The sequence below is a fragment of the Octopus bimaculoides genome, chromosome 17, assembly GCF_001194135.2.
Source record: "Octopus bimaculoides isolate UCB-OBI-ISO-001 chromosome 17, ASM119413v2, whole genome shotgun sequence".
In the NCBI taxonomy this organism is placed as follows: domain Eukaryota; kingdom Metazoa; phylum Mollusca; class Cephalopoda; order Octopoda; family Octopodidae; genus Octopus; species Octopus bimaculoides.
Genome location: NC_068997.1, coordinates 47,459,779 through 47,475,498, shown reverse-complemented (window position 1 = coordinate 47,475,498; position 15,720 = coordinate 47,459,779).

The window sequence follows — 15,720 nt, the reverse complement described above, 5'->3', positions numbered from 1 at the left end:
AATTCTTCGATTGGTTACATGGATATTTCTCAAACTACAAGACATTGTTTAGTAGAGATTTTTCTCTATGTGCATGCGTGTATAACCGAATTTGGGGGAGAAAGAAAAGTTGCTCTATTTGTGAACATGTAAATGTGCGCGCGCGCATAAGTGTACGCGCACGCGTGGAGATTTTTCTATTTGATATTTCTAAATGTCCTCATGTCGTCTAGCATTGATTTCTGTACCTGTAAGTGCATACCTGTATGCACATATGTGTATCAGAAAGAGAGAGAACGAATAATGTTATCCCTGTTGGTACATTTCTCTCTCTCTCTCTCTTTCTTTCTCTCTCTCCCTCTCTCTCAAACGCGCGTATGTGGAATCATTAGATGGTTCTAATACAACAGTGCAATGTGTAACCTTAATATACAACCCCGCGTATATGTATAGGCGTTTGGGCTATGCGTCGGTGGATTGACCTGTATGTGCTTCTGTGTGTATGTGTGTATTAGAGTATACCTGTTTGTACACACACATGCATTCGTGTGCGTATTTCTCTGAAGCTGCGCACGCGCATTAACGGCTTTTCCTGACTTACTATTGCTGTAAAACAAATATGCATTTCTACCATTGATACAAAACTAAACAATATTATGGGATGGAGGTCATTGCGGTGATGGCGGTTACGACGTTGGTGGTGGTGATGCTGGTATCGATTTTCAAGTAGTCGACTGGTACTTGAGTTAATCGACAATCCGTTCACTTTAGCCTACAGGATGACAGGGAAAGAGTTACATCTCCACGATCTGCGTTCAAATCACACGTCATATCGACAAGATTTGGAATGTTAAGAAGTTGCTTAACTGACTCTACCTGAGGAGGAGACAATTGGCAGTAAACGACTGTCCTCTGTGATTGACAGCAACAAGTCCTTGCACCATCTATTGGCCGGAAATTTCTTGAGTCATTCCGCATCACCGACTATTTCACTATACATATGCACACACACTCACAGATACATACGCATACACTTCCATATATATACGTACGTACACACACACGTACACTTACATACATACATACATACATACGTACGTGCACACACACACACGTACACATGCATACATGCGTACGTACTTACACACATACACTTGCATACATACATACGTACGCACATACGCACACACTTGTGTACATACGTACATACACACACTCGTACACTTGCATACATACTTACGTACACATACACACACACACATAGACTTGCATACATACGTACGTACACACACACATGCACGTAAACTTGCAGCATACATACGTACACACACATACGCTTACATACGTACGCACGCACGTACACACACACACACACACACACACACATATATATATATATATATATATATATACATACACATGCCCACACATGTATATATAGATGGTAGACAGGTGTGCTTGTGTATGTGTGTGCGCGCGTTTCTATGTCTATATAGGTATGCATTTGTATGTATATGTCTATATAGGTATGTATTTGTGCTACGTCTTTTGGAGAAAGATAGTTCCGGTGATTGTAACTCTGTGAGTTAGCGTATGCTTAAATGGATGTGCATTTGTAGATGCAGCTGCACTCGTTTAATAACTGGACATAGCACTTTAGCGTGATGCGTTACAGAGTACTTTTTATACCATATTCTTTTATTCTTTTACTTGTTTGCCTTTAGACGAATAAATCGACTTTGTAGGCCTAGTACTTATCCTATCCGTTTCTTTTGTCGAACCGCTAAGTTACGGGGACGTAAACACTCCAGCATCGGTTGTTAAGCGATGGTGGTGTGGGGACAAGCACAGACACACAAACGCACACACTACGGGCTTCTTTCAGCTTCCGTCCGTTGGTTACGACGACGAGTGTTCCAGCTGATCCGATGACCGGAACAGCCTCCTCGTGGAATTAACGTGCATGTGGCTAAGCACTCCACAGACACGTGTACCCTTGACGTAGTTCTCAGGGAGATTCAGCATGACACAGAATGTGACAAAGCTGGCCCTTTGAATTACAGGTATTACTCTATGAGTGCACGACGCAAACCACTATTAGGTCCGTCGTGTTTGTATCGGATTGCTGTTTTGTTGGAATGACTCGTCGATGTCTTTGCGCTTTTTATTTTTAGCTTTGAATATATGGACACGCTCCGGTTCCGATATGCATTTGGTATGAGTGCTAGGATAAATGTTCTGGTGGACGAAATTGTAAATAATTTTTGGTAATTGTATTTTCTCACGAGAAAATAACTGGTACTTATTTTATCGACCCCCGAAAGGATGAAAGGCAAAATCGACCAACCAAATTTTTATGATAACTGCCCAAGTAAAGTAGTGCTGACTTACGGAGTGAGAAACAGAATTATAATTTGACATATTTATTATAAATTCATCAATATATTGTAATATGACATTACGAAACTTCTTTTCTCAAAACAACGATTCTGACGGCGATGACCACAACGACGATAACGATGTGGCCAACGTCAAGGACATCGATGACGTAGTGATTGGTGGTGGTGGTGGTGGTGGTGACGATAACGATGGTGGTGGTGTTGGTGGTAGTGTTTTGGTGGTGGGTGGGTGGTGGTATTGATAGTGGTTATGGTGGTGGTGTTGGGTGATGGTAGTGGTGGCGATGATGGTGGTGGTATTGGTGGCGGTAGTGGTGGTATCGATGATGTTTGTTGTGGTGATGTGGTGTTGGCTGTAGTATAGTGGTGGTGTTAGATGGTGGTATTCATGGTGATGGTGTTGGTGTTGGTGTTGTGATACTAAAGACAGTTGCGGTGTTGTTGGTAGCAGTGGTTGTAATGGGATTAATGATAATGGTCATGATGGCTGTAGCAGTGGCGGCGGCAGTGATGGTGATGATGATGATGTTGTTGCTGGTGGTGGTGGTGGTATAATGATGATAATGATGACGATGATGATAAAGTACAGTTTGACTGTGTACAAACGGGAATTCACCGTTCACTCCCCCCCCCCTCACACAGCATTGGCTGCTCTCACAAATAAGATATTGGGGGCATTCCTTGACATACCGTTTGGGTATCAATTATGAATTGGGTCGGAGAAAGCCCCTGGGGTCAGTTCAGTATCACATGAAAACATATCCACTAGATGAAAAAAATGACAAACATTTGAATTTGCAAACCACACCAAAATTATTTTACTAATTCACTTACATTTCTGTGTGTGGGTGAAGTTTTTGCTTTAATACGTATGTGTGTGCGTGCATGCATGCGTGCGTGCGTGTGTGTGTGTATGTGTGTGTGTATGTATGTGTGTTTACGAGTGTGTGTGCATGGATGTGTTTATAAATGGACGTATAATGACTTTATGTTATGCATGTGCGTGCGTGTGTGTGCGTGTGAATGTGTTATATGTGTGAGACTGTTATGCATGTGAGTCAATGTGTGTGTAAATGCATGTATGTATGTGTGAGGATGCGTGGATGTAAGTACATACATATTTATATACTTACACACACACACACACACACACACACACACACACACGTTTTTATAAGCAATGCGTTATGATGTGAATATAAGTGTACGTGCGTGTTCGGGTGTGTAGAAGGATGTAAGCATATACGTGTTAGTGTTATGTATCTGTGTGTGTATATGTGTGTGTGTGTGCGTGCGCGCACATGTGTGTGCAAGGTTCTGTAAATATGGTTGTATGAATGGGTGTAAGTCTATACATGCTTATACCCCATATACATCTGTCTGTCTGTGTATATGTGTTTGGGTGTGAAAGGGTGTAAGTATATACGCATTAATGTGTTATGTGTGGAAGGGTGTGCACGCCCATGTGTGCACCCGTTTGTTTGCAACAACTGTAACTTTAGGAATATCAATTTACAATAAAATGTTTCTGGAATTATTTCATAGCATGTTATTAAAGCCACAGAATGGAGGGAGAAAAAAATAATAAATGAGAACAAGCTCCAAATGTGGCGATTGAGCGACTTAGTTTCGTTTCCCGGGTGCAGCCGTCAAATGCAAGGCTAACGTCGATGAAAATGTATAATAATAATAATAATAATCCTTTCTATTATAGGCACAAGGCCTAAAATTTGGGGGGAGGGGACTAGTCGATTACATCGACCCCAGTGTTTCGCTGGTACTTAATTTATCGACCCCGAGGCAAAGTCGACCTCGGCGGAATTTGAACTCAGAACGCAGCAACGGGCGAAATACCGCTAAGCATTTCGTCCAGCGTGCTAACGATTCTGCCAACTCGCCGCCTTACCAATATTGATGAGGATGATGATGATGGTGATTACAGTAGTAGTAGTAGTAGTAGTAGTAACAACAACAGTTTCAAATTTTTGGCACATGGTCAGCAATTTTGAGAGCGAGAGTTAGTTGATTATATCGACTCCAGGGCCTAAATGCTAGTTATTTTGTCTACCCACGAAAGGATGAATAGCAAAGTCGACCTTGGCGAAATTTTAATTCAAAACGTATAGACAGATGAAATGCATTTTCTCCGACGTGCTAACAATTCTGCCAGCTGACAGCCTGTATAATAATGATAATAATAATAATAATAATAATAATAATAATAATCCTTTCTACTATAGGCACAAGGCCTGGATTTTTGTAGAGAGAGGGACAATCGATCACATCGACCTCAGTACGTGACTGGTACTTAATTTATCGACCCCGAAAGGATGAAAGGCAAAGTCGACCTCGGTGGAATTTGAACTCAGAACGTAATGACGGGCGAAATACGGCTAAGCATTTTGTCCAGTGTGCTAACGATTCTGCCAGCCTACAGCTTGAATAATAATGATGATGATGATGATGATGATGATTTCTTTTATTTGCCATCAAGGTGCAGGATGATGGGGACAATGCAAAGACAAAGTGTGGAGGTTTACACATGGTAGAATGATAAGAAAAAACTATACACGGTATACATTAGAAGAAGGGAAGTATCCATAGTATACAACACTAGAAGAAGAGTGTCTTGGTTTGGGAGTGGTTGTGTGCATGGATGTGGGTGTGGGAGTCTTGAGCACTTGTTCATTATTTTGCATTTATGGTGTTTGTAGTTTTGGCAGTAGTGGGAGTTTGGTTTTTATTGCTTCAGGGCAGAAAGCCTTTAAGTGAGTTACAGATCCACATATGTGATATCTTGGTTTTCTACCACCCCACCTCACTAACACTGACAGTTAAGTACCATTCGGGAAATCGATTAGATCAGGAAGCTGGTCGATATGGTCCTGCATACATTGTAAGATTAGTTCCATACCTATACCTGACCAGTTTTGCTTAGATATTTTCTTGACCTCCAAAATTTTCACTCCGTCTTCTTCTAAACCTGCCAAGACGGCCGACATTAACCAGGTGATGGATATTTCTGGCGGCATATTCAACACCCTAATCTTGGCAAGGTGTTGATCGTGATAGCTGGGGATTAAGAAGTTTTCATTCCTCAAATTGGTAGCGGAATGACACCTGGCTTCTTCTTCCGTCTCAAATCTCGCCTCGATAGTTCCAAACTTCTTTCCTCGGGTGATGTGGGTCTTTTGTTCCTACATGCGCCCAAGTCATTTTGTATTTCACTCTCAGAAGTATTTTCCACCTGGTGTGATGCATCGGTATGTGGCCGTGCATCTTAAGACAGTCTCTATCACGTCGGATGGAGGGTTTAGAGCTACCCTTCTCCCATTCTTTTTTTACAATTTTTCTTGCAATTTTAAAATCTTGTTCATCTATGCGGAAATTTTCCAAATTTCTCACCGTTATCGCAAAAGAAATCATTGCAGCGGAGGTGGCTGTGGCGGCGGAGGCAATATTCGTGTTTTTTTATGTTTCATTTCTTTCATATTGTTGATGTTGTTTTTGTTGTTTCACTGCTGCTGCTGTTGTTGTCGTTGTCGACACAGAAAGTTTTGACGTTGTTTAGAGACGAAACATTATTCGCTTCGGTGACGTCATTAAGTTTTTGGTCATTCTACATTTTTGCTCTCATTTTTCTCCGACGAGGAACGCGTTCCGTTGTCGAACATTATGATGGTTTCTTTATCGGCCATCTTTAACTGAATAATGAAAACAACAAAATATTCTTTTCCCGAAAGTTGTTAAGATTCAAAACTATTGATGCGCACTCCCTGCAAAACAGGGGGTGTTTCTACACAAAAATACTATCTACGCAGTCCAGACAATCTCAGAAATACAATGGTAACAATAAAACGAAAACACGGGGCCTTAGAAAGCCGAAAGGATTATAAACACTATTTGAAATTACAGAGCTCCAAATTTCCGTGACTTTGCAGTGTGGCGGCCATAATAATAATAATAAGAAGAAGAAGAAGAATAAATGCCCTGATGCAGTACTAAGCACGGCTTTCATGGCTTCTGATTTTAACTGATTGAAAGTTGACAGCCGGATCCGTCATACACGGGACAGCAGGTGTTCGACATAAAACCAAGTGCTCGAGCATTGTTCGGGCACTGGACGAGTGCATGCAGGGCCATCTCGTCGTCCTGCGCACATCTCGAACATGCTCGGCTGACAGCACTTCTGTGCCTGTAAACTTTATCTCGAACAAGCAAAGCTCCCCGGTAGAGCTGCCAAGCCAAAAATTTTTGGAAATTATCTATCGGAAAAGAGCGGCTAGCTGATCTTCTTCGACGCCCAAGATCTCTCCAAGAACGTCGTCGCACTTTTCCTCCACTAATCCTCTATAAAAAGCTAAAGTCGATGTTCCACCTATTGCAGTGTCCGACTAGCTGAAGGCAGTGAGCGCTTGAAGACATTCCACTTTCCAAATGTCTTTTCTCGGTCTCTGTTTTACCAGGACTGCAGTTCTATTAAAGAAAATAGCTGGGAAAATACGAGTCTGGCGAACGACGACCATACCTGTTCACCGCCAAGGAAGCACTGGAGATATTGTAGTCTCAGAGTATACGTTCTAACGTAATCAGACGGTGGTCGGGACAAGGTACGATGGTCAAGCGGTAGTAGATGACGGACGTTATGTATGCGTTAGCCACCCCTGTTCGACCTTTAAGGGATAGCTTCCTCTCGGCCCATTTCTGGATGAGAGTAGTCACCCTGCTCGATACCTTGTCTCAGTTTTTCTCCATCTAAACGAGATCCCGAGCAATTTAACCGGTCCGTCCGTCCAACGCTGAACGAGGCAGTTAGACGGCATGGACTTGCTTCTCCGGGTGCCGAGCCGCAAGCTCACTGATTTTCCCGGTTAATCGTCGCTCTTGACACCGCCTCATAGTCCCTGAGAGCGGTGCCGATCATTTCCATGTGTTTATGATCCGACACCACTACGGTGGCGTCATCGGCATATGCCGACAGGCATTTCCTACATCCTAGGTCACGCGGTATGCCCCTCAACGTCTCCAGCTTGTGTAGTAGTGGCACGAGAGTCAGTATTTACAAGAGTAATGAGAGGGAGTAACCTTGCCAGACCGCGCTCATGATGTTGAATGGTTCTAAGAGGTGACCGTTTACTTTGACCACTGAACAGATGCCGCGGTGCCCGAAACCAGCTGCCTTGAGGACCGCTGCTAGGTATAGATAGTCGACCCTATCGAAAGCTTTAGACTGATCTAAATTGATCAGAGCCCCACCCGTGCCCCACTTTTTCAATGATGTATCGCATGAGTGGAGGTTGTCGTGGATGGATCTTTTCGGGATGGCACATGTCTGTGCCTCTTCTACCAGATCACCGACGACAAGTGCCAACATCGTAGCTAACACCTTGGCCAAAATTTTGAACTCTGCATTCAGCAGAGTTATGGGCTTAAAGCTGTCAATACAGTGCCCCTTGTTCGAGTCTTTTCTCACTAACGCCACCGCTCCTCGACTCATAAAACGGTGAATTTTCCCATTCAGTTGCTAGTTGCAGTAAACATTTGCTAAGAGGTCGTCGAACAAGTTTGGCATGTAAGCCAAACCAGGTGATTTACCCCTCATACAGCTAGCCGTTGCTTCCCGTATTTCAAAGGCTGTTATCAGCCTTTCGCAGCGCGTTGCCTCCATCGCTGAGAACCGCAGCAGTCCGTCGAGGTAGGATGTGAAATCGTATACGATCGTATATACATATACATATACATATATGCGCGCGCGCGTGCGTGCGTGCGTCCGTGCGTGCCTCAGAATCGTTAGCACGCCAAGCAAAATGCTTAGTGGCATTCCATCCGTGTAATTCCGCTGAGGTCGACTTTGCCCTTTCATCCTTTCTGGGTCTATAAAATGAGTACCAGTTGAGCACCAGGGTCAATGTAATCGACTTATCTCCTTCCACGAAGTTGCTAGCCCCTTGAAACCAATACGTGTGGCGTGTATAGACAGAGAGAGAGAGAGAGAGAGAGAGAGAGAGAAAGAGAGAGAAAGAGAGAGAGAGAAAGAAAGAGAGATGCATACATTCCTAAGGAAAATACTGTTTCCTAAATAATCATAATATTCAGTTCATCAATAAATTAATCTCTCCCACCTATAAAGCAGATCTCATTTGTCTTTAACAGCGTTTTCCGCGTAAAATGTCCTATATTGTTATAAAGCAGAACAAATCAACAGTATTTGTTTACAAGAGAGAGAGAGAGAGAGAGAGAGAGAGAGAGAGAAAGAGAGAGAGAGAAAGAGAGAGAGAGAAGAAAAAATGCCGTCTATTTAGTCTATTATTTCTGACAAATTACAGCAACTGCCTTGCTGGGTGGAAGAGTGAAAAGGGACGAGGAGAGAACACTATACGTTGAAACAATATCCCTGTAGTTGTTATGGTTCTACATGTGAACCAAATATAAACTAAACATTTTCGAATCTTAAACCAAAACCAGGAAGTGTAATCGCAATAAATTAGACAAAAATTTATTCTGGGAGGAAAACAAATAAATGAGTTTTACAGATTTTTTTTTCCATCTTTTAAATATATTTTTATCGTATTAAAAAACAATTATGATTTTTTTTTAATGATAATTTCCTTTTGAAAAATCATTTTGGCGGTGAAAAGGTAAAAATATTAAATATTAGGTCATTGTTGGAGCTCTGACACCCATTAGCATAGTATAATGATAGCTCAGTAACAGCAGAGTAGTTAAGTTCGCTTCATAACCATACCGTTCTTGGTTCGATCCCGCTGCACGGAATTTTTAACAAGTGATATCATGGTCACAGGTTGACTATTACTTTGAGAGCCAAATTTGGTCGAAGGAAACTTGTATATGTAAATATGTATGTACATCTTTTATCGATGTATAATGAATGAAAGATATATAAACGTAGGCGAGAAAACTGAAAAATCACTGTTTTACGGACGAATTTGAGATATTTATTTCACATCGAGCTACAGACCCTCCCTCGTCACTCGCTGTCACCAATAATAGGCTCGCTGAAAATGTTTAACCTAATGCTTGTCAACTGTTGAGATAAAAAGAAAATAATACTTGGGGTTAACTTGTTTAAAAGTAAGTCATAAGATAGAAAAATCACACTAGAAAAAGTTTGGTCAAATTGACAAGAAGCTGAAGGGCGTTGTAGAAATGGGGTGCATATTGTAGGCCTGACCTTGGATGCTAAATATCTCGGCGAAGACCTCATGTGAGAAAAGAAGGGATAAGTTGAGAGTGTGGTATGAATGGATCAGGAATCAGGGCTGCGACAACTTCGAAAGAGTGGAAACTAAGAATTAAAGAGAAGAGGTGGAAAGAGCCAATAGAAAAAGCATAGATTTCAAGTAAAGAAGGAAACAGAATGAAAACTCATCACATTTCTTTTAGAGGCCAAATCACTTTCTGGTTTCCCTTTTTAATTCTTATCTTCTTCCATCTTCGTTAATCTTCTGGACCCCTCACACTGCCACTCTCTTCACCTTTCCTTTCAGTTCTCATATCATTCTTTCATCTCCAGCTCTTTCCTTCGTTTAGTTGCCTCCAACCTAAATGACAACAATCCTCTCAGCACTCCACTGTCTGTCTGTCTGTCTGTCTCTCTGTCTGTCTCTCTCTCTCTCTCTCGCTCTTTCCTTCACTCCTCACGGCAAAGAACGTTTTCCTTTCCACACGAATATCAATCGACAGCAGTTCAGCCCACAAAGACCTCACCAGCCAGAGAGGACATGCAAATGTCATTCACATCGCCCTTCTCCCAAATAATAATGACAGTTACGAAAAGCATACGTTATACGAAGACAAGATGTTCAGAGAGGCAGCAACGACCTACTAAACTAAGAAACCATATATTTTGACATAAGAATTGACATAGCAAACACCAACAGATCGTCTTACTTATAACAAAGTAGTTTTCTTTATCAGAGTTATATATAATCATCACAGTCTAGTAGACAATGGGTTATGTTTCTAATAACAATATTATCCTTTTCCTTTTAAACCAGAAAAACAATCTTCCCCGGGATATAGATTTGTTCCTTCCTGTTGTCTAGTCTCATCAGACAATAGAAATATTGTTTCTTATTAATCATAATCTTGATATTTTTCGGTCTGTTATACGCATATACAATGCACATGTTTACTATTCATATCTGATAAGTATTTTCCCCGGCCTACTTTTACGAACAATTGCGTAGTATTGTAGCGACAGGGTTAAAAACGACAATCTTGCATTTTTTGTGTTGTTATTTCTTATTCTGACATTTCAGCAAGAAGTCATCGTTAGTATTGAAATGTCGTAGACATTCAAAATTTATTGAATGTATATATATTTCTTTCAAGAATGGACTTTAGATAAGTGAATCTTTGAGATAGTAAGAATCGGCAGAAAAACCCAATTCTTGGCACTCGAAGCTAGAAAAATAAAAAGAACCCATCCTATCTTCGTTGTAATTCTAATATTTTATTGAATCAATAACTGACAAGCAAATATCTGTAAAACCTACAAATTATATCTATTCCTTATACATACACATAGATACACATTTAGAAAGACAGCCAGTTTTGCTGTCCAATAGTTGTTACATGATGATGTTTCGGTACGTCATTATCCCACCACAAAGAACAGCAGGCATCTAGAGACGGAAAAGAAATATCGAATACCTTGTGAAAGACACCGGAGAAAGAGAAACACTTCGTACCTTCTCCAACAAAGCTAACGGTGTGCAATAACGTACCTGGGTAAAATTAAAACTTAAAATTCTGTCTTTCACCCTACGCGCGCGCAAACATATATTCTTTTATATGTTTCAGTCATTTGACTGCAGCCATGCTGGGGCACCGCCTTAAAGGGTTTTAGTCAAAGAAATCGACCCAGGACTTATTTTTGTAAGCCTAGAGCTTATTCTCTTTTGCCGAACTGCTAGGCTACAGGGACGTAAACACACCAAGAGATGGTGGTGGGAAAAACACAGGCACACACTCACTCACACACGCACACGCGCGTGCACACACACACATACACACACACACACACACACATATTGTGTGGAATATTTTTAATGTTGGTGATGGGGCAAAATTAGTAACCGGGGTAAAATGAATAATTTCTGATTTCTCCCTACCTACTTGAAATCATTTTGTCCTGCTGCAACATTTTTAGGAGTAAAAATCGGTCAACATATTTGTTGCTGAAGTTAAGAGAGTTTGAAACATAGATAACTGGTACTTTGTTTTTCAAGAAATGTTTCCTTAACTTTAACCTGATTGCAATTGAGGTTGCTAATAAAATATCTGAATAATTTATAGTGTTTAACAATCAATATTCTTTCGTCTGTTGGACTCTCTTGGATTCCACGTCAATTTTTCTCACACTAATGTCTAATTCCATTATTTTCAATTTTCAAAAATATGACATCGAAATTGGGGCAAAATAAGTAATGATTATTTTCAGTAATTTCTTCTCTTTAACTGTATTGTACGTAAATATATCGGGAAGAAGTTGTTGAGAATATTTTATGCTTAGTTTATTTTTATTTAGCCGAGTTTCGTTAATTTCATATCATGTGCCATTTTCCCATGATCCACTTTCATTTGATCTAGATATTTTAAACTTTTGTTGCATTTCTGATCTTTCTGATATCTAAGGATGGATATTGATGTGTATGAGTCTTTTTTCAAATGTAATTCTGCAGAAATGAAAAGGCAAAATTACCTTATTGTGGCTTACTCATTTTTCCCCAGCATAACTTACCTTTTATAAGCTCAAAGAAGACGGAGATAATTCAAGTATAAATAGTAACGCAGGTATCTTAAAGTGATCACAGTGTGGACGAAATCCAGACGTCGAGCACTGGACAAAATGGCAAAAGCTCGCTTACTCTCCATTTTTAGTACAATTTCCTGCACAATGCAGGCGGTGTTACATCCTGAGGATTGTTATCTTATTTTCTAATGATCTGCTTTCTATAAGACTTCTTTCGTATATCTGAAAACAAATGTGCATGTGTACATATGACATCACTTCGCAGATGTAATTCCAGATGTCTGCTAAGTCAGTATGCACTTCACCAACGTCCGTATTACTATGTAACTGTCGTATGGGCAACACGAATGATACATTGGTGTGTGTGTGTGGTTTCATGTCAGAGCAACTGATACTTAGACGTAATTGCCGATCTCATAGTTTTCTTCTGTTCCAATATTGGGTGTGTTTTCAGTCGCAATATTATTTACTGTGGGTGTTGAGAGCGTTTTGTGTTGTCCTCAGTTGATAATGTCAAACAGTTACAGTAAAGCGTCGTCTGGTGAATTGGCAGGAAATCTGACAAAATATCTTACAGTATTTGGTTATGACCTTTTACGTTCTGAGTTCGAATCCCGCCGAGGTCAATAAAGTAAAATATTGGTCAAGTAACTGAAGTCAATATATATTTTTACAATGCATCTTAGTTGTAAAGTAACGAAATAGTAATCGGTTGCTATCTAGAGAAGTGTGAACGATCAGCTGTGAACGAGTTTTGGTAACAAGTAAAGAAATTAAATTTAATCATCGAGACGAAAAGATTTAAATCATTTATCTTTCACTTCCTTCAATCATCAGACTGTGACCATGCTGGGGCACTACCTCGAAAAGTTTTGGCCGAACGAATAGGCCCAGTACTTATTTATTAGATCTGGTACGTTTTCTATCGGTTATTTGCTGAACTGTTAAGTCACGGGGTCGTAAACATGCCAACACCGGTTTTCAAGCGGTGGTGATCGACAAACACAGGTACAAACACACACACACAGAGGCTGTTTATTTCTCTAGGATTAGTCAAATGATTTAGACACTGCTAATGAACACCCAATGAGGTTCGAAGATAAAATTAAGGTTGTTCATCACTGTTTTCAATCTACAGAGAAATAACCATGTTTGTATTTCTAACTACGTAGCTTTACATATATTATCTCACACCTTGACACGGGTGGGATCAATATGGGCCAGCCCATAGACAAAAAAATCTAGACGTGATAGAAAAAAACTGTTGCCATTTTAAAACTTAGTAACCCCAAATTACCTCAAAACTTAGGTCAGCAGAAAAAAAGTTAGAATTAGTTGGCCAGTGTAAGGTTTAATAGTTCCTTACTGCGGTTATAACAGATACAATTTCACTTCGCGCTCCCTTCTCTTACTAACAATCGTAATACTCTGTTTTGTGGAGATAATATGGAACTGAGCTGGTCACAAGTTAGCTGCCGTTGTTGTTGTTATTGTGTATCTCTGGGTCAGGCCTGATTCAGCAGAACTATGATCAAAAGCATCCCTACTTTGACCATCCTGTTCTTTTATATAAGTAGGAGAACATTGTGCAATGTGTCTTCCCTCTCTTTTACACATAACAGGATGTGATACGGAGAAATCTGCTGCTATCTTTAACAGGTCAAGCGACCATGGAGAGGCTCCCTCGTTGGCTTGGTCACAAGGTAGTCTATCACACAGATTGTTGTTGCTTAGCTCCAAGAGAGCTTGACTTGAGCAGACCAATAATCAAAAGCTTTCCGATCATGGCCATCCAATTTTGTTTTCTGTTACGATATAACAGAGTACTACATTATCTAAAGGCTTCTTGTTTTTAATATAGTAAATGTAGTTTGAAAGAAATTTGTCGGTCACTTCTAGTAAGTCGAGGACCACGCGGAATCTCTCGCATCGGTTCGTTAATTACGTGTGTGTGTGTGTGTGTGTGTGTGTGTGTGTGTGTGTGTGTGTGTGTGTGCGCACACGCGCGTGTAAGCCAGGTATTTTAACTTTTAACTTAGATAATGTTTTTATATCTGTATCCTTTACAAGAGCATTACAAAAGTAAGAAAAGGGAAATGACTGCAGCCGGGAATTGAAACCGTGTTGCGAAAATGACATGTGGAAAAATTACCACCGCTCTTCGTTGCACGTTACAGTCATTTTCAGACCACAAAGATAAAGACGATGCGAAAATATTTTATGTAGAAAGCTATCATATTTTTAGAACATAAGTCACTAAGATCACTTACTCCGGGACACAATCGCCTTTAAAAAAAAAAAAGAAAAGAAAAAAAGAAAACAATAGTTATACAGACAAGAACGAACAAAAGTATTCATTTCTCCTAGTTACTGGGATTCTATTTCTTAAAACTGGAACGCAATAACCTCTTTAGAATTGCCCTACATTCATTAATTTAGTTAGCTATAATATCATCTACAGTATAGGAGTCCCAAGGGAAGGTTTGTGGCCTCTTTAAAGGTGTCGACGAGTGATAACTGCTTCGAGATTCTTCGTCTCTTTCCTCTTCCCGAATCTAAATGTTTTTCCGTGATTGGTCTTCCCACTTACCCCTCCCTCCCTCTCTCTCTCTCTCTAACTTAATTTCATCTCTTACACCAGATCTACAAAGTGATCTGGATTATGGTAAAAAAACTAAGTTCAAAACACACACACACACACGGTGGTGCTCCAGCATGACCTCAGCCACTTGGCTGAAACCCATAAATAAATAAATAAAAACACATACATACATACATACATACGTGGGTACATACATATATGTAAGTATATATGTGTGTATGTGATAGATATCCAAGTATATTTGTGGTTATCCTCTCTTCAGAAAACTATTAATTCAAATCGATAAATACGTACATAGACAAAGAGTGGGGTAGATGGTTGTGAGAGAGAAGACAAGGAAAACAGAGAAGAAATAGTGAGAGGAAAAAAAGAGAAAGAAAAGAGTCGTAGCATATGAGGATACAAAAGTAACAGCTTTCTTAACTGCATACAACAGGTTCGTCCGACATGTAGTTAATTGCTCAGTCTATATTTACATAGAACAATATAGTATAAATATTTACTATTTATATGCCGTAAATATAAATATTAAATGTACGTGTAAGGTAAATCAAACTCGTAACATGTGTAATGAAAATAAATATACAATTATTGACAATACGTGGTATTTATACATCCCCAGTGAAAATATACACCCAGAATAGAAACCATTTTATCGCAAATTCTTTAACGTCACAATCAATACCAACCCCTTGTTTTCACATGTATAGGTACATAAGTTCACCATAAGATCCTTCAAAGATTGTTGTACGAATTTGTTAAAACACTTGGAGAGAGTATCACTTTACCCACAGATGTGGTCCCCACAGAAGTTTTTATAGATCTTTATACTTTTGTTGCATACATAGAACCGAAATTTCCCGTCAGGTTGTTTTCAACGAGATTCAAACAATACAAATCCATATGTATATGTGTATATAAGAAATGATCCTATCAGAGGCTCGGATATATATATATATATA